The sequence below is a fragment of the Podarcis pityusensis genome (genome assembly GCF_964106645.2).
Source record: "Podarcis pityusensis genome assembly, chromosome: 5".
Classification (NCBI taxonomy): domain Eukaryota; kingdom Metazoa; phylum Chordata; class Lepidosauria; order Squamata; family Lacertidae; genus Podarcis; species Podarcis pityusensis.
Genome location: NC_138032.1, coordinates 40,991,913 through 41,019,357, shown reverse-complemented (window position 1 = coordinate 41,019,357; position 27,445 = coordinate 40,991,913). Strand labels below are relative to the sequence as shown.

Genomic DNA, 27,445 nt, shown 5'->3' with positions numbered 1-27,445 from the left:
GTTCTTATCAACTACTTTGGAGTTCAGAGATAGACGATGAGGTTGGATTCTAACTCCCATTGTCCCAAATTGGCTGTGCGGGCAGGGGCTGATGAAGGCACTGGGTTGGCCACCTCTGATCATTTGGCATGTAACATTGGTTCTTCTTTGCCCAGACTTCCAGGATTCAGAGCTAGATATGCCTTTGGACTTCATCTTAAGTACTGGCTAGCTAGACTGCCACTGCTTAAATGAAGATGCAAGTAATTCCTTATGAAAGTTCTCTTCCTCCACCACCACTTTCTGGTGCAAATGTACTTGTGACAGGTCTGAAACTAGATGTGTGAATTGACACTTCTTGCAAAGTGGCATAATATCATAAGCACAATATGGCTGTTTTCATCTGGCTATTTTATACTAATGGTATTATAAATATACATCCCAGTTATTTAACTGATTTATTTCGTTTATATTTTGCTATTCTTTCAAAGAGCTCAAATAAATGCCTTTGACTCATTATCCTCATTTTGTCCTCTCAGTCACCCTATGAGCTAGGTTAGGTTAAGAGATAGAGACAGGACCAGGTCACCCAATCAGAGTTATGGCTGAGTGAAGATTTAAACCATCACTTTTCTGGTAGAAGTCAGCAGAGAGGGGTGCCTGCGCTGCACCCTAACCCACCTAGCCATCAACACTGGAGTTGAGGGGTCAGAATTGCAGCCTTAGTGAATTTGTAAGCTTGCTTGCTTGCTTATTTATTTATTTGGAAAGGAACTGTAGATTATGTGATCATTGGACAACTTCCTTTCATTTTGTACTTTTTTAAAAAAAATTGCAAATAGCAAAATAAAAATAAAAATCCTGTTGCAGTGGTACCTCGGGTTAAGTACTTAATTCGTTCTGGAGGTCTGTTCTTAACCTGAAACTGTTCTTAACCTGAAGCACTGCTTTAGCTAATGGGGCCTCCTGCTGTCACCACGCCGCCGGAGCACGATTTCTGTTCTCATCCTGAAGCAAAGTTCTTAACCCGAGGTACTATTTCTGGGTTAGTGGAGTCTGTAATCTGAAGCGTATGTAACCTGAAGCATATGTAACCCGAGGTACTCTAGTCTTCCATGAATATAATAAGAATAGAATTAGATATGTTGTTTTACATGAGGAGACATTGTGGCAAAACATTTTAACAGTGTTTGATTAAGTACAATTTGAATGAATGTGGAACTGTTGATTTTTCCTTGTCAGGCATTTTTTCAGATTAATATACATACACCCTGCATTTCTCAGAGGATCCAGATGGTTCACAGTATTAAAACCATAAAATAACAACAACAACAATAATAATTGATACACAGCATTTCCAGTGCCTCTGGCAGGTCATCTGGTTGGTGAACCACAGCCCTGACCTTGTGACTCCATACTTTATTCATACTGTCTCTGTTGCTCAGTCCAGTGCTAACAACACATTTAGCATGTGCAAGAGAGACCGGTCACAGTGTTTGTTTGGTTTTTTTAAAAAGAGAATCCTTTTCAGATGGAAGTAGAATTTACAACAGAGAAGCAGTGGGAAAGGAGGGTGCTTTACTCTTCCTCATCTGCCATTCCTTTCCCCTTACCCATCCACCATACCTCTCCCTCCCTTTCAGATTTTCCTGGAGGGTTCAAAATATATTTTCGCCCTCTTGATGAGGGAAATCCTGCCCACCCTCTCACAGCTTTAATGGAAAGTATATTACAAGGAGGTTGTATGAGCTGCACACTGCACCACATAATTTATATTGCGAGATTGGAGAAGTAGGGCACATTTGCTGTGCAGCATCTTACAGTTTTTATTTTTTTAGTTCTGCTTTGGTAATAACAAGATTATTATTATTTATTTTATTTATCGAATTTATATACTGCCCTGTACCCAGAGGTATAAGTTTAAATTGAATACATTCTACTAACCCATCAAATAAAATTAAGTTTTTAAAAATCACTAATATGTTTCCTCAGGGAGTGCTGAAACCCAAAGCTCCTAAGTAAATTATGCATTTCTTCCCTTCGGAACTTGTTCAAGTAATTCTCTCCCAAACCTTTGTTGTTAGTTCTTTTTTATTTCTTTCTCGGCTCTTAAAAGTCCATACAATTTCCCTGCTACAAGAGCTGCGTAATCTCCCATAGTGCATTTTATACCTCAGCTCCTGCTGAGATGCACCTGAAAAGTCTCTTGCCATTCCATTCCTGTTTCTTGCCCCCACCCCCACTCCCGAAACTAAATCTGTGAATGTTTTCACTGATCAGCCTACCAATAAAGGCAACCCAGAAAAGGCGGGCTTCACTTCAAATCCCCCTAAAATCACTTCAAATGGCATGTAATTGCAGCTCTCTCTCTCTCTCTAGATGCCTCACAGCATGGGCTTTTGGGGGGGGGGGCAGGGCGGTGGATCCAGCTGCCCAGAGTGAAATAGCTGCACTCCTGCTCTGGCAAAGGCTGAGTGATATTTGAAAGGGCTTCAAAATGGGCTGGGCTCAACAGTTTCCACACCAACTGCCACCAGTTTGCCATATAACAGCTTAAAAAGAGGCCTGCTGGATCAGCAGACCAATCTTGTCCAGTGCTTGCTTGTCACATTGCCAACCTGAAAGGAGGGCCTGAACACAACAACACTCCCCACTAGAGGTTGGTGTCTGTCTCAAGAGACAGTGGAAGGCGCCTCCGGGGAGTGAAGTCAAACCATTGGCCTGATCCAGCACGCTCTTCCTATGTTCTTAAGATTGCAGGTGAGGTTGAACATTTAACTGTGCCTGCCATATTAAAAATAATAAAAGTTTACAGTATTTTGTTATCATGCTCTTGCGGGGGGTGGGGTGGGGGCAGGAAGTGCCTCACTCAATACTTCAGTGACAAGGAGAAGTTTAGCTGCTGATTAATACACAGTGGCTTTCCTAACACACTGTCATGTTTTTAAGCATTTTTTTTGGACAAGGTAGTGTTTCATTTCTCTCCCCCCCCCCCCATAGAGGCTGTTTTCACACAAATGACTTGCCATGTGAAAAATAAGGTGGTAAGTCACTGTGTGTGAACTTTACCACCTCAGAAAGATGGGAATCCAGACTAGGTTTGAAAAGCAAATGAGCCTTGCAGCCTGTTTACTGGGAAGTAAGGCTGATTGAATTCAATTGGACTTTTAGCTTTTGTCTATCTGAATCTGCAGGAATGTCCAGTAAGGTCTGACAGTCAGGAGTGCTGGCAACCTACTGATTTTCAGAATCTGGTTGGAAGGGTGTGGTTGGATTTTGCTGACACCCTGGGCTTGGGGCTGAGGTGGCAGGTGACCAGATGCAGAATACATTCAGGTAGGTAGCCGTGTTGGTCTGACGTAGTCAAAATAAATAAAAAGATTGTCCAGTAGCACCTTAGAGACCAACTTGTGCATGCACACAAAAGCTTATACCCAGAACAAACTTAGTTGGTCTCTAAGGTGCTACTGGACAATCTTTTTATTTAGATGCAGAAGAGGAAAGTGTTTCGGCACTTTTATGTAGTAGAGAGACTTTCATTCACAACTATAGATAGGTAGCCATGTTGGTCTGCCATAGTCAAAATAAAAAAAATCCTTCCAGTAGCACCTTTAAGACCAACTAAGTTAGTTCTTGGTATGAGCTTTCGTGTGCAAGCACACTTCTTCAGATACACTGTATCTGAAGAAGTGTGCTTGCACACGAAAGCTCATACCAAGAACTAACTTAGTTGGTCTTAAAGGTGCTACTGGAAGGATTTTTTTTATATTCACAACTATGTAAGATGCAGAAGCCTTGTCCTATTTTTCACATAGCTACCCTAGTACAGGGTGAAATACTATGAAAACCTGCATGCCTGATTAGACCAGAGATCATAGAAGAACACAAAAAATGAATATGTATGTGATGGCCAAGCATTGTATGTCTGTTATGTTTAGTTATCTTGGTTTATCCTGGATTGCGAGGGTAAAAGAGGAGGCTATTGTGTGTTTGTTTTGTGGCACTGCCAAACCAACTCCCACACTTTGCTTTCACAGTGAAGTAAATTCTAATGTTACCGTTAGGCTTTTCATCTTTTCTCTCTCTCCTTGATCTGTGCAAGCAGATTTATTAGTGTTATTAATTTTTCATACCCAGATAAAGCCACTTGGCATAACCCCGTATAACACTGAACTGCATTCACTGGAGAGCAGGCTGTTTTGCTTATCCCAGCTAATAGATTGCACAGATCTTTACAGGCTCACACGCTATAGAGCAAGGCTGCAATAAAGATGGCAAATAATCTGGCACAAAAGTGTGTGGTGATTTAGGGCACAATTCAGTTCATGAAAGCAGCACACAGTTGATTATGCATGGAAAGCAGCACACAGTAGTCCAAAATATCTGGATGGTACCACGTTGGTAAAGTCTGTGGTAAGGCCCCTTTTGCTCAGATGCCTGCTCAAGTTATTCAGTATTGTTAAAGATTTCACTGTGGATAATCTTACTCGTCCTTGATCTTTAACATAGACACATGTCTTTATGAATCTTGTATTTTTTCTGGATAAGACTGACCTGGGCACGGTAATTCATTCCTTGAGAATTTCCAGCTCATATTGAAATGTTCTCTATGTAAGCCTGACACTGCAAAGTGTTTAGAATACTGTAGTCCAAAATGTAGCAGCCAGGTGCTGGTGAGATAGAGCACATAATCTCAGTAACATTTGCAGTGACTATTCTATTCAGGGCCAGTTTAAGGTGCTGGTACTTATAAACTTTATGGGACAAGATTGCCTTAAAGTTCCATGTGTTTCTTCCTGTGTGCCCTGTTCATCATGTGAGGTCCTTTTTGTATCTTGTTCCTGAAAAGGACACAGCTGGCAAGGCCTGGATGCAAACAATCTATTTTTTAATTAAACTTTTGTTTATTTCTGTTTCTTTTCCCGTTTCAGTCTTCCCTAAATCTCCCCTTTTTCTTTCACCTCCTTACCCACCCAGCTTTCTGCTGAAGCCCACTAGAGACAAAGAGAATGACCACTTCCCATCACCACAAAAAAAGGAAAGCCATCACTGAAAATGAGGATACAACACGGTGCCAATTTGCATATTCTCATTTGTACATATGGATGCAAATTTAGAAAAAATTACTATAATATAAATAGCAATGCATCTCCTATAAATAATCAGCTGGTAATGACTACCCCCCCCCCAAGGCTACAACAGCCCCGCTAACACAAATTTGGCAGGTGATCATGAGAGACAAGGCATTTGCTCCAGTCATTATGGAGTGTTGTCCCCAGCAAGGGCCTGTCACCATTGTTCTGTCAGACTTTTGGTGGTGGGTAGCTGTTGCATTTGATTTTTGATATCAGTTCATTGTCCAAAACAGGTTACATAAGAAATATGAAATCTATAAAACCAGCATCAAAATCAGCTAGGGACAACAGGAAAATTGTGCCCAGTGCTTCACATGCATAGTTCTTCTGGTGCAGCAGCACTTCTCTTTCCATCTCTCCCCCACATGCTCCCCAAATCTGCTCTGGAACATCCCCCAAACCTCTGAAGCTGTTTTTATTTGGGGTGGGGATGCCTGGAACATATAGGAGAGGGAGAGAAAACTCCATTGTGTGTTTGGAAGTTTTCTGCTCATGGAGCTGCGTGGAATGTGGCCCATAGTTTTCACCATTATTCAAATTTCCGTCATACCCTTCATCCAAGCAACTCAGTGTGGTACATAAGGTTATTCACCCCACTCCATTTTATTGTCACAACAACCTTGTAAGGAAGTTTATACTGAGAGAGAGATTGACCCAGGGTCACCTGGTGAACTTAATGGCTGAATAAGGAGTTGAATCTCATTCTCCTTGGTTAACGTCTGATGCTTTAATTGCTGTACCACATTCACTCTATATACATATACATACATTTCCTACATATGTAATGAGACAAATTCCAGAGGACTTCCTCCTGGAATTAAAATACCTGCAAATAAAAGTGTGCATTCACATGAGCATGTTGAACATTTGTGTATGTATTGAAAGTATTCTAATTCAATTTTCAACAAAAAGAAGAGAGCTAAACATGGAGTACACTCAGTTCACAAAAAAAAAAACCCAATGCAAACATAAAATTAGCACAAAATATAATCTTGATGACGTGCACGTGTGAAATGGCTGTCACCAGCCTTTTACCAGCTTTGTCTGATGTGCTATATTTGACTGTTCTGGGACAGGAATGTCCTGAGCGCTGCTTTGGTAACCTCAAGTCTGGATTGCTGCAATGCGCTTTATGTGAGTCTGCCCTTGGGCCTGGTTTGGAATCTCCAGCTGGTGTAGAATTCGGCAGCCAGGCTGCTGATGGGACACGTGGCTGACAACATGTGACACTACTGTTAAAAACTCCTTATCTAGTCATTTGCAAAGGGTGCTCAGCTACCTCAGAGCCAGTTTCTAGTTATTGTGTTAATTTACAGCACCGCGAACAACTTTGGTGCAGGTTATTTTAGGAATAGCCTGAACCCCTATATCCCAGCTTTATCACTGTGATTTTCTACAAGAGTGTTGTTTGTTCTCTGCTGAGCTGGCGAGGCTCATCTGACATCAACAAGAAATGGAGCCTTTAGTATCATGAGCCCAGTCCTGTGGAATACTCTGCCAATAACAATGCAGCAGGCACCATCTGTTTCATACTTTAAATGCCTGCTGAAAACTCTACTACTGTATTCCGGCTTATGGGCAATGTTTCACAAGGCTACAGGTGTTATACAAGCTCCTTTCAGACGCGGTTCCATGTACAAAGAATGCATGCAGAAAGGTGGCATTTTGACATGTTTCTTTCAATTAGATGTTGAATTAAAGACACATCGTTTTGGGGAAGAACCTGCAGCTGCTGCTGCAAAGCTGCATTCTGAATAGATGCTTTCTTTTTGTGCAGAACAATAACGGGAAAAGGCTACAGCTTAATGAACTTACAGGAATGTTGGTTGAACTGGCATGGTCAGTGGTGAAGCTGCATGCTCTGGCACCGGGGGCAGAGAGCAGGCGGGGGCATGGCTGTGGGGTGTGGCGTGCATCCCAGGGGTGTGGCATTCCACCCACGGGGGCGTGACATGCTCCTGAAGGGTGTGGTGCACCACCTGAGGGGGCATGGCGCCCTGCACAGTGGGGGTGCGTGGCATGTGTCCGGGGGGTGGCCGCGATGGTACCCCCCTCCCCGATGGTGCCGGAGGCGGTGCACTCCTCCCCGCCCTCTGCCAGTGGGTACGGGTTGACTTTTTTCTTTCCTGATAAAGTGGCAGTGCCGTTGATTCTGTGTTTGCCATACTACTGTAAAGTTTTCAACAAATATGACTTCACAGTGCAAAAAGTCAAACTTCACATCCTGAGCTTGTACTGTTGCCAGCTTAAGATGGTTGCATGAGTCTTTTGTTGAAATGTTGATCTCTCTGTGAAAAACTGGTAATACTTTGGCTTTCATAACATTTAGCCTTTCCTAGACACAAGGGAGATAACAATCTGAGCTGGGGCAGTGGTGGGAGTTTGCATACTAAGCCTGCCTGCCTACATGTTTGTGCTAAGTCCCAAAATCAGATATGGTAGTCTGTTTGTTTGTTTAATTCCAAATGGAAATCTCCCTCAATCAGACCATGGTCCAGCGCCTGTCTCCTGAGTGGCTTGGAGTCTTTCGTACACAGTCTTAAAAATAAAATGTGGAATATGCATTCTCTCCCACAATCTGACCAGGAACTCAAGTCAAACAGGATGCTTGTGTTGACTCTATGTCTTCCAAATCCACTCTTTTGTGTCAATTCACAAATATAGATAACTTTGGTGAGGACTTTCAAAGATTTATGGGCAAAAAGTAAATTATGTTAGCAAGGGAGAGAAGAGGGCAATCAGGCCAGACACATAGTTCAGAAACAGAACTGGTCTCTCAAGTACTAACATTTGAAAAACATCTCAGTGTAGATTACGGAACCATTGTGTGTTGGGTGTCCACCTGCCTCCCCCACCTGTTTCTGTATTACAGTATTATTCTTTTTATTTACTGTATTTAAAGCATATACACTGCCATTAAATCAGAAGTTACCAAGTTAGTGTACAACATAACTTAAGACAATGGGTTATCTGCATAATTGAATCATGCACAAACTGTGGTTTTGCTTCCTGCCATACATGCTTGTGATATATGATTCAGATGACCTGGCTGCTATTAGTGTGGTGTGTTTGGGGGAAGAGTGCATCTGTCCTCCCACATTTTTCTGAGTAGCTGTGTGAATTATTTGCTAAAAATCATAGTGAATCTCTAGATTTCAAAAATGTTGAAAGCACTTGAGAACTTTGGATGAAGGGCAGTATATAAATTAAATAAATAATACTAATAATAGATCTGAATGAGGTCAATTCCTATTTCCGATCATAGGAATCTTCTCATTCAGAGTATACAGAACATAGATGTTCTTATATATTTTACATGATGATTGAAAATCAGTTTTAGAATAGTTTGCTGAAACTGATGTATCTATTTAAAGAGACAATATGCAAATTCCATCTTGAAATTGGGTCTAAATGAAGGTCTTTTGGCTACATACCAGCCTATTTCTGCTCTCTCTTTTTTGTTCTTCCCTTCCCCTGCAACTCTCCTTTGTATAGCTTCCAGCCTCATTAAGAGTTCTGGACCCCGGGAAAGCTTGCTTCTTATTTTGTAACAATCATGGAGGCTTTTTTTCTGGATCCAAGTGCCTGCCTTTGCTTTTTCACTACCCAAGGCTGGCCAGGTTTTTCCTTGTTTCCATTGCTGAAGAATTAGGTTATCTACACTTGCAATTTGTATTTCCTTTTCTGTCTACTGCTATTGCCGTTATGCAATATCTGAAGAAGCACCTGCATTAATCTTATTAATTTTGTTAATTTATTTTTGCCTACTCAGCTCATAGCTGAATTTTTTAAATGAATGCCACATTTGATTAACAGCATCAAAATTGTTTTCAAAACTGGGCTATTGCCTCTTCATCTTTCAATCCTAAATATCATCTGATATCTTGTAGAGACTAATTCAGTTAACGTCTCCATCTGCAGACTGAGTCTGAATGCAAACCTTCAGGCTTCAACAGCTAACCAGATTTTTGTACCCATGCCTCCCCCTCCTCTTCCCCAACCCCTGCTTGGGCAGTGCCTAGATTGATAAAGAATTCTGGAGAACTCAAAGCCTTGCACCCTATTTGGCAACATTTTGGCTGATCTTAATAAAGATACTTCAGAGCTCTGCATTTTGGAGGGTTCCTCTCCCCCGCTTATGGACCAACACAGCTGCCTTTGGTTTTTTTTGCCTCCACTTCTGTAACCCTCCTTGAAAGACCCACATTTTCCTTGCTGCCCTCCCCGCTCTCCCCCGTTGCTAGGGCTTGCATGTATCCTAGCTACAGCGCTTAGCAAATAGCTGACTAGCTCTTTAGAAAGCCAGTATCGCTGCTGAGATCTCTGGGCTCCAGCACACGCAGCCCTCTTCCTATAGGAGCTTCACTCAGCTAATGCTTATGGAGGCAGTTACTTTGCTGAAGATGAAGTGGGAAGCTGGTGCTTTGCTGAGATAAAACAAAAAACAAAAACCAGATAAGGAGGATTGCTTGGGGGAAGAGGATGTACTTGCATGTGCGCGTATTATGCTCGGAAGCCGATCATAATAATGGCTGTACCGAATTGATCAGGTTTTGCCTCCTGACAGCTGCAGAAATGCCTCTATTGTTTGTAGACCCCTCCCCTGCCTCCCCTCACGCTTTCTTCCGGAAACAGCGCTGCTGCTAACCTGCTAAGACGCTGTTTGTCGAGGGGCTGAGGCCAATCCCAGACATGGCGAAGGGGTCGAACCAGAGCAGGCACAAATGGAGTGCGCTTCACACATTCCTCCGGTGCAACATGAACCCGGAAACGCAGCGCGTGGTGGTCTTTGTCATTCTGCTCTTTCTCATCATCATTAATGTTGTGCTCATGTTTCTCCTGGCAGTTTACTGAGAAGCAGGATTGTTGTTGCGTGGCAAAGAGTGGCTGGGGGCTTCCAGGACTGGCCTCAGACCAGCAGGTCAGCTCGTCATTGTCTGATTCAGGTTCGCCTTGTCTTCTGTCGTAGCCATGTGTCTGAGCATGTCTCCTGTGATTATTCATCGGCGCACTGTATCCCTGGCTCTCCCTGTTCCCGTTGCCTGTGCCTTGCCAGCCAGAGCAGCATCACATCTTGGAAAGGGAAGAAGTAATGCGGCCAGCTTGGTTAACTGAGTCGCTGCCGGCCACCTCTGGCTATAATCACAATGATGCTGCATACAGACACACTCCGCCTCTTAGCTGAATGGACTTGGAAGTGCTCAGCAGACTCTATCTATGCACTCCATTGGCTTGTTAAGTGGCACTTATTTGATGAACTATTATACAAGAAAACGGCTACATGTCTGCAGCTGCTGTGAGAAAAGCCCAATCCATTAGAGCAAATATTGCTCTCTAATTGAGACCATCGGGGCTTCAAGAATATGTGCACTGGGTTGTGAGTAATGCCCAATTAGCTGTAATTGATTAATGGTGGATCATTAGAGTACATCAGGAATCTATGTTTATGTTCAGCGACCGCCCTGTGGAATGTATGTCTTCACTGGCTTTTATCCCATTTTCTTAATGACTTTAGAGTGCTTATGTGTAGAGAAACATGTAAAAAAAAATATGTTGGTGGGATCTTTGGACAAGAAACTGCCTTTGTCCCTTCTGTTTCTAGCTGAAATATCGAGGTGTTGTGGGAGAGCTGATCCGGGCCTCTTAAAATGGAGAAAAGCCAACTTGATAATCAACTTGGAAATGATACATTTTTATTTACCAGTCTTGTTCCATCTGGAAATTCAGACACTGATGGATTGAAAATGGGAGTGAGGGGAGGCAAGGGAAAAGCAGTCAGGCTGGTAGTGTCAAAGGCAATTGATTCTTCAAGAAACACTGAAGTTCAAATAAATCCTGTGACATTAACAAGTCACAAAAATTAACAAGTGTGGCTTGCTTTCCAAGCCTTGAGTAGAAATCCAGCCCTCCAGAAACGCAACAAACCCCTTACTGGCATTGAAGTTGCAAAGCAAGAACTTTCAGGTGTATTCATCTCACGTGGTCCAATATTTGATAATGAAACTGCTCTCTTCTCCTTGGAGTTTAATGCTAATTCCACCCTAAAAGAACTGAATCCATTATCAAGAGCCATTATTTCTAAGTTATGTGTGTGTCGTGTTTTGTGCAGTGTTCTCCATTCCTACTAGTTACATGAGTCACTCTGTTGTTGTGCTAGACACCTTCTTTTTTAAAGAAAGCTCATTTTGAAAATACTTTGTGATTTTTGGCACATGGAAGCAAGCCTGGGATACACTCAGAGATGCAAGCCTGACAGCTAGTTAGTTCTCAGAATGGTTTTTGCATAGACTTTATTCATCATTGCCTTGGTTAAGGCAAACCAAACAACACAAGAGCATGTAGCATTTCTTAAATGTATTGTTTTCTTAGTTTAATGTAAAGTTGGGAAAAATAAACCCAACCAAAAATCTGTTTTACTTGTCTGGCTAAAAGCCTAATTTCCGATATGAACATGGTATAACTTTAGAGAGTAGTTGCGCGGGGTGGGGGGAGTTTGCTTTCAAGATGAAAAAAAATAAAAATGAAAGGCCTCAGCTTGGTTTTCTTAGCTCCAGCTTCTGCTACAATTTCCATTCTTCTTTGCTTACTGCTTTGAGCAACATATTTGGAAAGGCAGTGTATACATTTTAAATATAAATAAATGTTGTATGCTGCAGCAGTCTGCAGTGTTAATAAAGAAACAAACAGAACTTTTGTTTTGCCATAGCCAGAAATAAAATACTGAGGGCCAATTCATATTTATTTATTTTCATATTTATTTATTTTATAATCAAGCTCTTTGCCTTGATAGAATGTGTGTCATTCATCCCCAAACCAATTCTAGTTGTGCCACTAGTTCTGGCATTAGTTGTCCACAAATGTAGAATGCAGATGTGAATCCAGTTAATCTCCATTGTTCCTGATCCAGCAGGTAGTATGTAAAAAGAAGCCTCTGCTTACATACACAGGCCTTCATAACTGGATCAGGATGCGCCTCTAAGAATTCATTACAAACCCAGATGGCTGGCGAGCGTACAATGAGAAACATTGGTGCTGGGGAGAGCCCAATTTTTGACCATGCAAATCAGCCCTGACAAATACCCAATGCTTTCTATACACTGTATCCTGGGAGCGCTATAAGAAAAAGAGTTCTGAGGCTGTTTTGTCAATAAGATTCCTCATGCATTTATTCATGGCATATTGTAAATTTCCAATGTTGGTGCTTGACATTTAAAAATCGAATAAATTCTGGCTTCTTATAAAAAGAACTGTTATAACTGTTCCTCAAAATAAAGCCAAACTGTATTCAAATAAACATGGATGGAAATGTGTGTCAATTAACCCTCAGTAGGCAATAACCAAATTACTAGTTACTGGGACTTTACACTTCAACAGAGGTATGTAGCAGCATGAACATTGTCAGAAGTGAGCTGCTTATGCATTTATATCCTGCCTTTCTTCCATGAGGGAATTCAAAGTAGCATGTGTGGTGCTCCCACACAATTTCTGTGCATACACTCACTTGTCTTGTGTGCCTTTTAGATAATAAATTGCTGGACTTGCACACCTTTAAGATCTAGAGTTTGAGGCGGGAGGAATTGATAATGATCACCTTTCCTTGCCTTAAGAAAGTGTGTGTGTTCCACTAAAACTTAGAGCCTAGCCTTGAAAAGCGGGTAGGAATAGATCTTATTAGTAATTCTGTGACAGCAATGTGATAAACAGTAATAACATTGTACATTATGACATCGAAAGGAAAGTAAGTAACATTCCTTGTTTCTCTAACGGGCACTCCAAAATCATATCTGACTGTAATGACTCCCTAGTGAGGTTCATATATTTATATTTGTATAAAGTGTTGCTTGCTACTCAGATAAGGTATCAAATTTGTCTCCCTCTTCTGATATTTTTTGCCAGTATCCCATCCTTTTTAGGAGGTTGTTCTATTTATCTTTCATTTCCAAAAGGTGTATCTTGCCTTTCTAAATAATTAGGCAAAGAAATACATCTAAGACAATAAAACATTAGCAATGTATCCGCCTGATAAAAAAGCATACATTTCTAAGATCCATGGCAGGTGAAAAGCAAATTCAGAAAACCACATTCCTAAAAGCCTGCTGGGAAAGAAAAGCCTTCGTTGCTCACTAAGGAGACAGGCAAGCTTCTTTTTCCAGGACACATAAAAAACCCAGCTGCCCCCTTTATGTTAGCGAATGGGAGGTGAGGGGACAGAACAGGACCTCTACACTTGACCTCAGAGCCTGGACATCTCATATGGATGGAGGTAATTATTGAGATTATTATTTTTATTATTTATTATTCCTTCAAATAACAGGGCTGTTCACAACATAAAAATACAAATAAGAAGATAGAATACAGAATAAAACAAGAACAAAAACCAATAACTCCCCTCTCACAAAACATTTAAAAGGCTATAGAATGTTCAATCATCCAAAGTCTCTTGGTTATAGAGAAATGTTTTGCCTGCTGCCTAAAGATATGTGATGAAGGTGCTGGGTGAGCCTTCCTAGGGAGAGCATTCCACAAACGGGAAGCCCATTCCACAAACGGGAAGGCCCATTCTCATGTTGCTGCCCTCTGGGCAACCTCATAAATACTGCATTATAGTAATCCAACCTGAAAGTGACCATCACATGAGTGACTGAAGCTCAGGAAAGGGCACAGCAGCTGGTAAAAGGCACTGTTAGCTCATTCCACTACCTCTGTATCCAGGGACTCAGCTATACAGCTGCAAATAAAATGTTTTAAATGTGTTGTAAAGTGCAATATACAAATGTTCTATGCCAAATTCAATGTATTTTTCAAAACGTTTTTTAAAAAAGCATTTTCATGGTGTTTTTTTATATGTGTGTAGATTCCACCCAGGAGCAAGGCTACTAGATCTAGGAGTACCCCAAGCTGTGTGGTTGCTTTTTTAGGAGTATAGCCATAGCTGCACAATTGTAGCTAGATTTTGAGAATCACTGACCAACAGTACCTGGATTAAGCTTCACTTTGTTGACTGAACAAACAGAGCTGACCCCAGGCACTGATTTAGAACTTCCACTTCCTCCCTGGAAATAGCAGGATGTGCACTGCCTTTATCCGTCAAGATTATGGGCTCTCTCCCAACCAGAGCTAGTTTAGGTCACAGATTTTCTATACCTTTTAGCCCTGTTATAGCACCTGATTATCAGGGATGTAGATGAACCCTACTAACTTTTTAAACTAATGTTAGCAGTATTTTTGAGGAAAGAACACAGCAGCTGGTAGAGAAGTTCCTGGAGGGTATGTGCGATCAAGGATGACAGCTGCCATTGCTAGGTGGAATATCCACTTGTGAAGAGTCCCATGAGTTTGGGCAGCAGTATGATAAGGTCCCTCCAAGGCACAGATATCCTCTTCTCACCACAGCCTGCCAGGATATCTCTTTTGTTCTTGAATGGCAGCAATAGCACACACAGGACCCTTAACCAAGGAAAGCTCCTGGGATTCATGAGTAAACTGTCTCTGACCCAATTTGTGTATATGCAGCAGAAGTGCTAATGCTTTTCCTAGAGCAAACTACTTCATACTGCTGGAAGGGGGATTGCAGGTTTGAATTATTTGTATACTGCTCTTCATCCAAAGATGAAATTAACTCCTACACAGAAAAATAAACCCAAAAGAAGACTAGGCTGATACTACTTTTTTACACGCAAGAAAAAGTGCTGTTGGGGCAAGTGGGGAGCATTTAAACATGCAACTCCTCTCCTGTGCTCTCCTTCATGGAAAAAAAAACACAACTTGATCCCGCTGTATGTTTAAAATGGGCCTTTTTAAAAAGAAGAATGAACAGATGAGAGAAAACCATGTTTTCATCATAACAGCAAATGCAATATTTAGGCTGCAACCCTATACACCTGTTTGGGAGTAAGTCTCATTGAACTCAGTAGGGCTTACTTCTGTCTAAGATTGTACTGATAGTTTAGTTAGACTGATCACTCAAAAACCTTTTGATCAACTGAATATGTACATCTGGTTCAAACAGGGCCCAATGAGGTGATCAGGATTGTACCTGCTGCCTCCCACCTGGATGTTAATTTGTAAAATATAAGTATGTATCAAAAATTGCAAATGACAGTCATTATTTGAGAAGAGGCATTCTCCCTCTTTCACACAGGAGGAAATGCCTCTTCTAATGTGGTAAATGATCGTATAGACAGCATCGTATAGACAGAATACAAAGAAATTCATCAACCATTCAAAACTCATACAATCAATAGACCTTGTTAACTGGATGACACAACAGCATATAAAATACTTTCCATTTACAAGGTGCTTGAGAGTGTTCAAAGTGTTTCACTGTCAAGCTTGAGACAGATGTTCAGTAAGAGAGTAAGAGTTAAGGGACACCTAGAAAGTAACACACCAGAGCCAGGAAGACCTTGTTGCTCAGGCAAGATCTCAGATCAGAAAGGAATAGTGATGCTGGGGGAAATTGATGTTTTGCAAACTCCAATACAAACTGATGTGACCTGCATTTCATGGACTAATGCGTAAACCAAACTTCCCACCTCTCAAATTTTTCGATGTACCGTAGTTCTTGACTCATTTTTTTAAAGTGTATGTTGAGAGAAAACACATAAAACGGCATTTAAACAGAAACTTACATTTAAAAATACATGTCAAAGTGTGATGTTCATGCAAATTAAAAACCACTATGGGAAAATTATTGCGGAAATAGGACAGAACAGACTTGGGAATACTTGAGGGCTGGAAATATGCTCCATGCTGCAGTCATGATAACTTTCTGACAACATGCCTCAGCTGCACACAGTAGCAAACTGAAGGTTTCCAGCTCTATCCTTAGCAGCTAGATTTCAATAACTCTTACAACAACTAAGCTATAAAAGGGCTTAATATTATTACCACCATTCCCATACTGCAGATGGAAGGCTGAGACTGAGAGATTGTGACGTGCTTAAGGTGACCTGGTGAATTCATGGTTGGGGTGACATTTGAACATGGGATTTCCTGACTCATAACTCTCATTCTTCATAGCTGATCTCTCCAGGTGCAGCTGGAAGAGACCCCTGCCTGAAACCCTGAAGAGCCAATGCCCTTCAGTATGGACAGTACTGAGCTTAGTGGACCATTGGTTCCTATGCTGGTTCACCCAGTGCCCTGGGTGTCTTAGTATTTTGACTAATCGTGTTGCTATCCAGGGGCTCATGAAGACTCCCCTGTACCTCATTGTTAAACCTGAATGCACTCTGGCCTCATCCAATGTTTGGGGAAAGTTGTCAAATCCATCATTCTGGTGAATGGCCAAACCTTTTAAGTTAACCTTTGCTTGCCTTCTTCAGCTGCTTACAGTGCCTGTATCTGCCCATGCAAGAAGGCTTCTTTGCCTTAAAACCTTTATATCTCTTCAAAAAGAACTAATTGGTCACTACTTAGAGACTGTGACTCATTCAAAGTGCTCTCAGAGCTGAGAGTGGAAACACCCCTCCCTAATCATTGTAGATAAAAGAAAAAGAACAAAAAGCACTTTCAAGTCTACTGGTCCTGTAGCTTGTGTAGGATGTGGCCCTGGTGGAAAAAAGAAAAAGAAAAAAAAACGCTGGGAGGAAGAGGGAAGTTAGTTTTGTCTGCAATCCTAGCATTACTTCTAATTACATTTAATACTCACCTCAGGGGAAGAAACAGCAGGGGAGCCTCTCATCATCTTTTCTTTCAAAATAGAGGCCTGTTCCCTCAGACAGCCTCAAAACACAATGTGGCTTTAAGGAGGGATTAAACAAATTCATCGTCTATCAGTGACTATTAACCATGATAACTAAATTGTCAGAGCAAGTATCAGGGCCAGCCCTATCATAAGGGGGAGTGAGAGAGCCCTTCAGGTAGTGGGTGGAAGGGTGGCAGTACTGGCTTCACCCCTGGCTTTTGCTACTCAACCCACTAGCTGCAGAGCAAGCCGATCAGGCGCCTGGGGCGGCGCACGTGCCCTGCACCCGGGGGCAGGGCCAGCCAGGGCAGGATGCTCCACGGGGCCTCTGAGGAATCTGCCTGCTTCCTCCCACTCAGCCACCTTACAGCTGAGGGGGAGGTGGTGGGCAGACCGTTTGGGGCAGCGTGGAGCCTGCAGGTGCCCAAGCCACTGCGTCACTCCCAGGAGAGACGCGTGGCTCGGGCACACTGCAGGCCCCACGGTAAGTGCTGCCCACCATTTTGTCACCCCCCAAGTGATGACACCTGGGGCAGGCTGCCCCCACAGCACCCCCTTCTTCCGCCCCTGCAACCCACCAGGCTTTCCCATCTGTTAGAGGTACCCTCCCTTAAAGTTCTCTGCTGCCCTCAGGACATTGTGCCCTTCCTATGTGTTGGCATCGATCTTAAGGTTACCAGATTTTTTTCAATGAATCCAGGGACACTTTTCAACTTCCTACTAAATAGATGGATTTTGTATGGGGACTGATTTGTAAATCCGGGGACTGTCCCTGGGAAATGGGGACATCTGGTAACCTTCATCTTGGCAGACAATGGAAGTCAACCCGTTGGAGAGTGTCTGTAGATACTGATATAGGAGCCCTTCACCAGAGTTAAAAAGATTCAGCTAATGCAGATGGAATGGCTTCAGGTGGGGAAAATCTTATATTTTTGCTCCGGACTGTAAAATGGGTTGGTTTTGAGCAGCATACAACTAAATACAACTGAATACAAGATTCAAGGGGCAGGGAGAGAGAGGCTATTTCACTCATGTCTGGAGTTGGGACTTTACAGAAGAATTTTCTTAGCCACTGTTATAAACAGGAAGTTGGATGAGATGGATCTTTGCTCTGATGCAGTAAGGTTCTTATTAAGGGCCTAACTACACATATGTTACCAACATGATTAGCAGTTAACACCAATACCACAAGTTCCTTCTAAATGCTCAGTCCCATTACCTCTGCATCCAGTGTTTTCCCACTGCTGATTTGTGAAGCTCTGTATATATACAATCCACACCTATCCTGTGGTTTCCTGAGAAATACTGCATTTTGATGCTCCCCCAACTTCAAACTGAATTGAAAATGTAAGCCATATGAACACAGCATTGCCTCCTCTACACCTGCTGGTGTGGACAGAAATTGAGAATTTGGGTAAACACCAAGCTGTAATGATGTCTACAACTGATGTGACAATGCAAGTTGAAAATGCAAAAGAGAAACCCGACCCTGCTGTGTTTTAAGGCAGTAATGTGTACACAGGCTCCCATGTGCTGAAGAGTAGGAACAGGAGAGCGATTAAGCCAGCAAGAATCCAGAGGACATTCTCCCTTTCTTCTGAGTAGACTCTTCCTGGGGTAGAACCATGGTAATTGTGTCTTTTGGCATCTACACAGGTACCCTTATGCCATCTTGCTGTTTGCCACTTATTTAGCTCCTGCATTTACTCTCAAGACCCTTGGGAGCAAAGAGTGAGAACTGGGCACTGATGCAGGGCTTGGCTGTAGCCATAGAGTGTATAAAAGGACCCAGCCAAAACATCCTTGATACGGGGTACTTCACGCTACCTTGGGATCAGGTCCATGACCAAGTCCTCAGTTGTACTGGGGATTGCTGTGGGATCCTAAATCGCCTTCTTGGATATGGTTTCTCCCAGGGTCTGAGTCAGGTGGGAGTCTGACCATGGTGGGATTTTTTTTTTTTACTGAGATGGAAGGGAGGGAAAGTCTTAAACATCTCTGTGCATTGTCAATGATAATGCCCCACACCTGTACCTAGAATTTTTTTTAAAAAAACAAACACCTAGAGTAATAAAATGGGTACAATGAACATGCAGAAGATTGATAAAGTTTGCAGCTGCTGCCCACCTCCATTAATTGATTGTTTCTTTGTGCACACATCTTACATATGTGCAATATATATGCATGTAAGGTTCTAACTAGAACTTCTGTGCTAAGTTCAAAGGACAAATGAAAGTTAGGATGAGTTACTGCATCTATCTAGATAGCTGATGCTCAGAGAGAGAGAACGGCTGTATACCCCACTTCATCCATGGTTAATTTGGATCCAGGAACCTTTTATTTAGACCATCCCAGGTCTACTTCTGGCATGTGTGAAAGAATGCTAAGGCAGCTATTTGCTTATTTTACCCCATGCTCCCAGGCGATGTTCTATAAAAGGGGTCTCTGATCATTATCTGCTGCCTTTCTGATTTATTTCCCATCCCAAGGCAGCAGTCTGAATGCATGGGAAGCTTGTTTTCAAATGAATAAATGATGCTATCAGCTATTCTTCGAATTTGCTGTTATTTTGAGCAAAAGCATTCATGACATGTCTGAGATAACATACACAATGAGAAGCATACATATTTGTGATGTGCTCATGAGCATGTTAAGCCTTGAATAAACTACATACAATGGAATTAATTGCTGTTATCTTTTAAACTCTCTTGGCCTGCTTCTCTGACCCCTGAAGTCTTGAGATGTTTCCAACATTCCCAAATGCTCAACATTTTCTGCACATATGCTGTCTTGTAAAAAACAGCACAAGTAAGCCTGGATCTTCACAACCTTGGTTGAATTAAAGATCAACTCAAATAGCATGGGGATGCTCATTGTCTCCCATTCTCTCTTGAAATGATGCTACCTGGTATGAGGTTTTTGTAATATGTAGAATAATACTATTCTTCTTTCTTTCTTTCTTTCTTTCTTTTTTTGAGAATGTTACACAGGACAGAAATTGTGCCATTATATTTTTCAAGGTCTAAAAAAATAAAAAGGTTGTGTGCCAAGGGTACACAAAGTTAGATGCCAGGAAAGTCTCTCTTAGGACACTGCATTCCATAGCAGGGAGCCATAACAAAAAATGAAAAAACAAAAACACACCTTTCCCCACAAGCCTCCTGTTGTACCTTACTTGGTGGGGCCATTCAGTGCAGGATCCTGAAATAAGATTTCATGGACTGGGTAGGGATGTTTGGAGACACGTGGGCTTTTGAGCGCTCTGTTCCCAAGCTATGAAGGGTGCTAAAGGTCAAAATTAGCACCATGAATTGGGCCTAGAAATGAGCTAGGGATCCCTCTCAGCTCTACAATTCTAGGATTCTATGAGGATGGCAAAGCAATGGCATGTTGTGTTCATATCACTCAGTCCCGTTTAACAGTTTCTCCGCCATATGCTCTGTTAACTGACATTTCCAGTCCACCTTCACAGGCAGACTCACATATAAAACATTGTGGTACTTTGAACAGGAAGTTACCAGGGCATGACTAATTGAAGCAAGGCCAGCTCTGTCCAGGTGGGGTCCTAGGTGATGTTCTAGTTTAAGCTGGTAAAAGGCAGTCTAGGTTATAGAGGCTAATGGGTTGGTGGTCTTGTGAAAAAATAGCCATTGGGTGGGATTGATGAAAACTGGAGTCCAACAACATCTAGAGGGTACCATGTGGGCTCTCTCTGGCGTAGTCCGTACTCACAATAAGTTGTCCATCTTCTCTACTGTATGGCTGTATGTGAATGCACCCATGCTTCTAGCACTCATAAATTGCAATTTTACATTTCAAAAAGGAAATGAAGAAATTGTTACTCTCTACTAATTCTATTCCTAGAATAGCCAGAGCCTTTTGCAGCTACATTGGAAACATCTGGCATTATGTATGGAGTTTGTGCTGGAGGGAGAGAGCACAAATTCCCAGCAGCTGATGGTCTTAGGCCCAGTGCATTGAGCTTGGCCTTCTGTTCATTCTTCATTGCAGCCCCAGAGAAACAGCAAACAGGATTTGGGGTGAAGTCAGACCACCAACTGTTGGGTTCTGTCAGTAACTCAGAGATCGCCATCAAAGCTCAAATCCCAAATCTGAATGGAGAAAAAGGAATTGGCCAGCAGGGTTAGGGGAAACAAGAACTGTTAAGCTACTGGAGCCACTTTAGGGCTAAAGGTTGCATGAAGCTGCTTAGGGCACTTTATGGCTTTTAGATGGGCTCAAACTGTTTAAGCTGATTTAAAGCTTTAGATCAGTTTAAGTTCTCTGTGTCTTAGGGTTTAAGAATTTATCAATCAAAGTCTTTTATATTGTTTTGGAAGCAAGCATGTTTATTTTGTAGCATTGCAAATCAATTAAAGCATTTTTATTACAATTACGATATCTTGATACATGTCATAATAAATAAAGTAAGGTAGCAGTCTAAGAAACAATGCAAAGCATGTAATGTATTGTTTGTGAGATAATTGTTAAAACCTTCACTCCTTTCCAGCGACCCTCTGAGGCATATGTGGGAGCTCCCTTGTGCCCAGGGAGCATTGTTTCCCTGTCAGGGATATTATTTTAATTTTCATAATCATTGCTTATAAAATATTAATCTGTTACTTTAATTTGGAGGCAAATTTTAATTGCAAAAAGTTGCAAAAGTTGCAAAAAGTATCTACTGATAATCAGATGAAAGCAAAGCATTTGTGGTAGAAAGCTCAACTTCAACCTGCCTGCCAAAAGTTGGTGCTAAAAAAAAAGAATGGGGGGGGGGGGGAATTGGTTCACATCCAGCATGTATCCAGGAAAAGAGAGTTCCACAGTTGCAGGGTAACCTTCAAGAACACCATCTGACTTGCTGTTACTGTTTGGGACCCCAGTGGAGCACAGAATGTAAAACAGGGTGGCTAACCTCTGGTCCTCCAGTTGCTGGACTCTAGCTCTTATTAGCCCCAGTCAGCATGACCAACCGTCAGAGTGAAGGGGATCTGCTGTCTAACAACATCTAGAGGGCCACAGATTAACATTCCCTGGTGTACAGGATGCTTCTGTTCAGAATACTGATGGAAATGCTGCAGAATGGAATAAGGAGGCTCAGGCTTAAGAATTGCCTATGCTATGCAGGATTTCCACTGACAGGACTGGTTAAATGAGTCCTGTGCCATATATTGCAATTTTATTACCCCAACACAAACAAAGAGTCAATACTGAGGAAAATACCACAAGCAAAACTTTAAATATTGAGATGCCAAGTAATTACGATAGCTAGGTTGGCTGGGGCTCCCCTTTAAAATAAGTTGGTAGGCGGGCCAGCTTGAGCCCCACACTACCTCCCCCCACGGAAGCTTACATATGGACATATGTCATCACTGGACAAACATTTCCATAGAAGATCAGGGGCACAAGGAAGAAACGCTGCCTCTTCCTGCCTTTGAAAAAGTTGTAGATTATTCCAGGTGTCCCAAGCACTGATGCAGTACCACTGAAGGAATATTACTCTGGTGCAGGAATTCAAGTAGCTCAGGCAGCTTTTGTTGCTAGAACCACGTTGCTAGCAATGTATTCCTGTTATGTGTCATCTTCAAACATGATGATCTTTCTTCCCCTTCTTGACAGTTATATGAATGCGCTGGACAGTCCTGTATCTGTATCAAGGTTACACCAGTGCAAAAGGTCAACTTGGTATTTCCTCCCATTTTGACATTGATTAGGTGTTCCTTGTTGAGTTTAGCTTTCCAGCCAACTCTTTAACGTCAACATTTGAGCTGTCAAGTCTGTCCAGAAAGGTGCTATAACCTTGCAGCTGTGCTTGGCATGCCACCCGCTTTTGCAATGTTACACTGACCCAGCTGTCATAGTTGTTGGCACACTCCAGCCTATGTCTTGGCTCGGCAACTCTTAGGTATGGTAAGTGAATCCCTACTGAGAATCTACCATAACTGGAGTTCAAAATCTATCAGAGGAAGTCTCGCTTCATCAGAAAAAAAAGGTGGAAGTTCAACTATTTGAGTATTCAGGCGTGCTCTGAAGAGCATGCACTTATTTGAAATACATTTATTTTGCAAGGTGCAATGGTAGCTTTGGGGGCAATGGCCACTTTTGTTTTTGGGGCACACACGCCCTCCCTGAATTTATAGATGGTGTGGATAATGTAGGCAGATGCAAAGGAGGACAGGGCTCCTGCAACTTTAATTGCTGGGTGGAGGAGGGAATTTCTGCTGAAACTCTATTTTACAGAACTGGTAGAGGTGAAGGAGCTCCGCCCTCTTTAGCATCTGGCCACCCTAGTTGTGGTTGACTGACCTGCAAATCCATTTGTGAGGAAGCATTCTGGTATGTCGCAGGTCCCCTGAATTACTGGGGATCCCAGCATGCCCCAGGGAAGAGGGAGATGGGTTCCATTGCAGTGTGCCTGGGATCTGTCTTGCCTTGCTGCTCCCAGCTGGAACCTGGGTGGCATTGCCCCTAGAAGCCAATGAGGGGCTGTGGCTGGAGGCCTGGTTTGGACCAGAGTGAAGACTCTGCTTTGTCTGGTCCGACCACAGGAAATAAACAAAGGTATGCCCAGGAATATCCTCAGCATCATTGCCAGCACCCCCACCCATCCCACCCTCTTTTGTAGTTGATTATTCATAATTTTTGGGAGTTCTTGGGATGACTTGTGCAGAATATGACTGTGCATATGGGTCAGTCTCTGGTTAACAATGACCTGTGAGGGTTTTGCCTTCCCCATTATATGGCTTCTTTTGTTACAACTTTGCTCTGTTTGGGGAGGCATTGGGCAGGGTCCATAGTCAGGTTAAGCAGGGGATGGGCACCCTGCTTCTTGCTGGAGGGGGGGATTCCAAAGAGTCTTGGGGTGCTGCTTATTAGCTGTAGGGCCCCAGTGCCACCAAGTTGTCTGAGGGGGCTCTCACTAGATGGGTTCACAATGTGGCAAGCCCAAAACATTAGACCAACTTCCCATTGGAAGGCCAAGTAATTGGGCTAGGTTGGAGACATCAGCCACCATGGACTATTCGATGACAACACCCTTGCCCTATGCCATGCCAGATGGAGGGCTCTCTAACCAAAGCTGTGGCCTTTGTTAAACCTATCCAAATTTCTGAGCAGTTTATTGCTCTAGGACCCTATGCCTTAGCTGTACATGGGCTCACATACAGTATATCCTTGCTGAACAACTGCTGTATACATAGCATTTTATGCCCCTGGTAGAAATGTGGTTTATTTTCCAGATCTTGTGATAAAATATGTTCAGCATTATAGGTGCTGGGTTATTACAGAAGTATTTTAACACAACCAAAGAGCTAAAAGATTAGCACAATGACTATTTCCTAAAATAGCCTTAATCCACAATTTATAAACTGCAGATGAAAGACCTGCACCCACCAAATGTACATATATATCTGTTGCCTAGTGCTTCTGCTGCTGCATGCCAACTTATAAGGCAATTATGCAGAGGTGAACCACTTTAGACAAATAGGAGCTGAATGGTTATGATGAGGATGTGCACAGAGATGTATAGCTTGGCAATGTGTATTACTATGCATAGGGATAAATTGCTTCCTTTCAGTGGTAATTACTTTAACCTGGATTGGCTGCGGCTGTTTTGCCTCCCTCTTGGCAATATTTGTTCTGCTCCCGACTCAGAGGCTCTAATGCAACAAATTCCACTATATCTTTTTTTGTACAGTATACACTTTCTGACATCAAACAATAAACACAAGACTAGAAGACTCTGTAGGGTTTCATCCGTATTTTTTAAGGAGAAGCAAACAGATTGCAGCAGGGCTCTGCTGCAGATACTTAACAACAGCTGCTGATGTGTAAAAATGCTAATGAGCTCTAGCAGCACCTGTGGTACAGTCAATATATCTAGCTTCAGCTATAGGTCTTGCATTTGGGCAGCAAGCACGTTTCTAGCAAGCCAAAAGCCTGGTGTAAAGAAGCTTTCTTAATTTTATACCACAGCAAACTGTGGTGAGATTGGGGCAGGGACCTTTTTAGTATCCTCCAGCTTTGGGCACCAGGAATGAAAAATAATATTTAGGCCTAGCTATCATTAAAACAGTAAATCTGTGGCTTGGCCATAGCACTTCAGGCTGCAGATTGGGGTTTGCACAGCTTCGTAAATTGCTTAGAGGTTCTGTTAATCAAGCAGCATATATTTTTTCCTAAATATATCTCAGTGTTCCTCCATATGCTCCCCTCACCGGAAATAAGAGTAAAATCTCTGCACATGGAAACTAGACATCAATGAAAAGGCTAAACTAGAACCCTTCTGTTTGATGTGCTAATGAGAAACAAGATGATACAGTAGCTAGAGAGCTTGACTAGATAAAATAAGGGAGACCTGGGTTCAAATTCCTACTTGGTCATGAGGCTCACTGAATGAGTCAGTCACCAGCTCTCTGCCTCACCTACGCCTTGGTGTGTCCAAATGTGTTATTTTACATATAAACTGGCTTATGTAGAATGCAAAGAAGCATTTCAGGCAGATGATAGTATATGTCATATTGGAAGATTAGCAAGTAAATGAACCTTGATGTTGTGGCTGATGTTACTAGATATGGGGATAGAGTTGGTTTCTGGGTTTGTTGCAGAGTTTGATGCTTGTGTTTGTGTGGCTCTTACATGTCCTGTTGTTGGTGAGCAGCTGTTCTAGGTTAGGGGACTGTCTGAAAACAAGGAGGGGCCTACCATTCTAAGACCTAAAAAAAGGAAGTATCCAAGATGGGACCATAGATCACTGATGCACAATGTAGGAGTGGCTTTGGAGTTGTAGGCTAGATGAGTGCTTCTATTGGACCATAACAGCATAGCATTTATTCTTCTTTTAAACAAATAGTAAGAAGACTTTTGAATAGTGCCTGCATTGTGGGCATGAGTATGCCATTGTTCACTGCTGATGACTGGTACCATGACATTCTCATGACCTCTGCCTCTATGATACTCACAATTCCAGCAAGAACAAATTGTGGCTTGCGTGCAGGAAGTTGTAATGTGCTTTGGATTCTTCTTGCAACAGAAATATTTTGGGAAAACATATTTGGATTCTCTGTAACAAATGGGTAGCAACTGCACTTTCCTTGCACAATAAATTGCTTGGAAAGTTCATCTTAAATTGTGGTGCCCAGAACTGGACACAGTATTCCAGGTGTGGTCTGACCAAGGCAGAATAGAATGGTACTATTACTTCCCTTCATCTGGACGCTATACTTCTGTTGATGCAGCCTAGAATAGCATTAGATCTTTTTTTGCTGCTGCATCACACTGTTGACTCGTGTTAAGCTTGTGGTCCACCAAGACCCCTGGATCCTTTTCACATGTACTGCTAGTATGCCAGGTGTCCCCCATCATGCTGAATCACTTTGCTTTATTTTATACCTTTATATATTCCCCATTCAACAAAAGTCCTCCGAGTGGCTCATAGTTTGTAAAGTACGTTTTATGAAGTATTCATAAGAGGCAGTGAAATGAGTGTAACCTTATATATAGTTTATCTCCATCTGTTGCCTCTGCTTTAAAATATGTGTTTGTGTGTGTTTTCTTAGCTTCATTTGTGTTTGATGAAGCTCAAGTTTGGTTCGCAAAGATATAATTAGCTCACTGCATAGCAATATGATTGCAACGCAAAGCAGTCTTTCTGCAGCACATTTCTATTACCCTTGCTAAGTGAAGCATGAGAATGAAGCAGAGCAAATGACACCATCAGCTTCACTAGATAATTGCGAACCCCAACCTCATGCTTGGCAAAAAGCTTATCCACATTTAAAAGTTAACATGACTCCCATGCAGAATGAAATTACCTGCCTGCTTGTGTAGAAGAATGCTCCTCATCATGCTGGTCATAACGTTTTATGGTGCTCTTTGCCATAATATTTAACCATATCGCAATATTGTATTATGGAACAAAATTAATAGCCTTAACTCTTATGTGTGTTTAGTTTACTCAGAAGGTGTTCCAGGGTCCTAATTCTCAGAGAGGTATGCTTAAAACTGCAGTCTTAGGACATAGTGGCACTTATTTCTGAGTAATCATGCATAGGATTCAGGGCCAGCCCAGGAAGCTTTTGGGTGGGGTAAAACAGAAAAGGCCACCCCTGCCTCCTCCTCCTCCTCTGCCTGCCAGCAGCCACGTACCCACTGCCATCCTGCTGCCACCTGGTGGTGGGTACATGGCAGAGGGGCATGCAGCAGTGGGTGTATGGCGGAATAAGAGGTGGCCCACAAGTACAGGAGGCAGATCTGCCACCCCTTGCAGCTGTCCAGAGCCTGCCACCTTGAGGCCACTGTCTCATCTCACCTCGTGGGCAGGTGGGCCCTGATAGGATTTGCTCTGCAACAAGTGAAAAAGCTCTGTCATGGAAAAGAGGCATTTAACTGCAACTACTGGTAGCCTTTGAGTCCAACAGATGGGAATATGGAGAGAGAGAGAGAGAGAGAGAGAGAGAGAGAGAGGTTAAATCTGTGGTGTTATATTAGTTAATAAGTACATTTAGGGAAGAAAAATCAACCAGACAGATTAAGCTAAATAGTTATTTGTAAAGATAAATGGAACATGAAAGGAGGGCTTGGTCATTACTGATGGGCACCTTGTCACACAGAATAACTTTGAAATCCAAAATGTATTTCTTGC

At 42.3% G+C, this 27,445-nt stretch overlaps 2 protein-coding genes across 6 annotated transcripts in view; both read left to right on the top strand.

The window, feature by feature from the left end:
- The window catches only part of KLHL6 (kelch like family member 6), a 252,558-nt gene that overhangs the window by 181,731 nt on the left and 43,382 nt on the right, over positions 1 to 27,445 (top strand). The window lies entirely within an intron of this gene.
- The window catches only part of ARHGEF4 (Rho guanine nucleotide exchange factor 4), a 155,743-nt gene that overhangs the window by 115,034 nt on the left and 13,264 nt on the right, over positions 1 to 27,445 (top strand). The gene's annotated exons all lie outside the window — the stretch shown is intronic.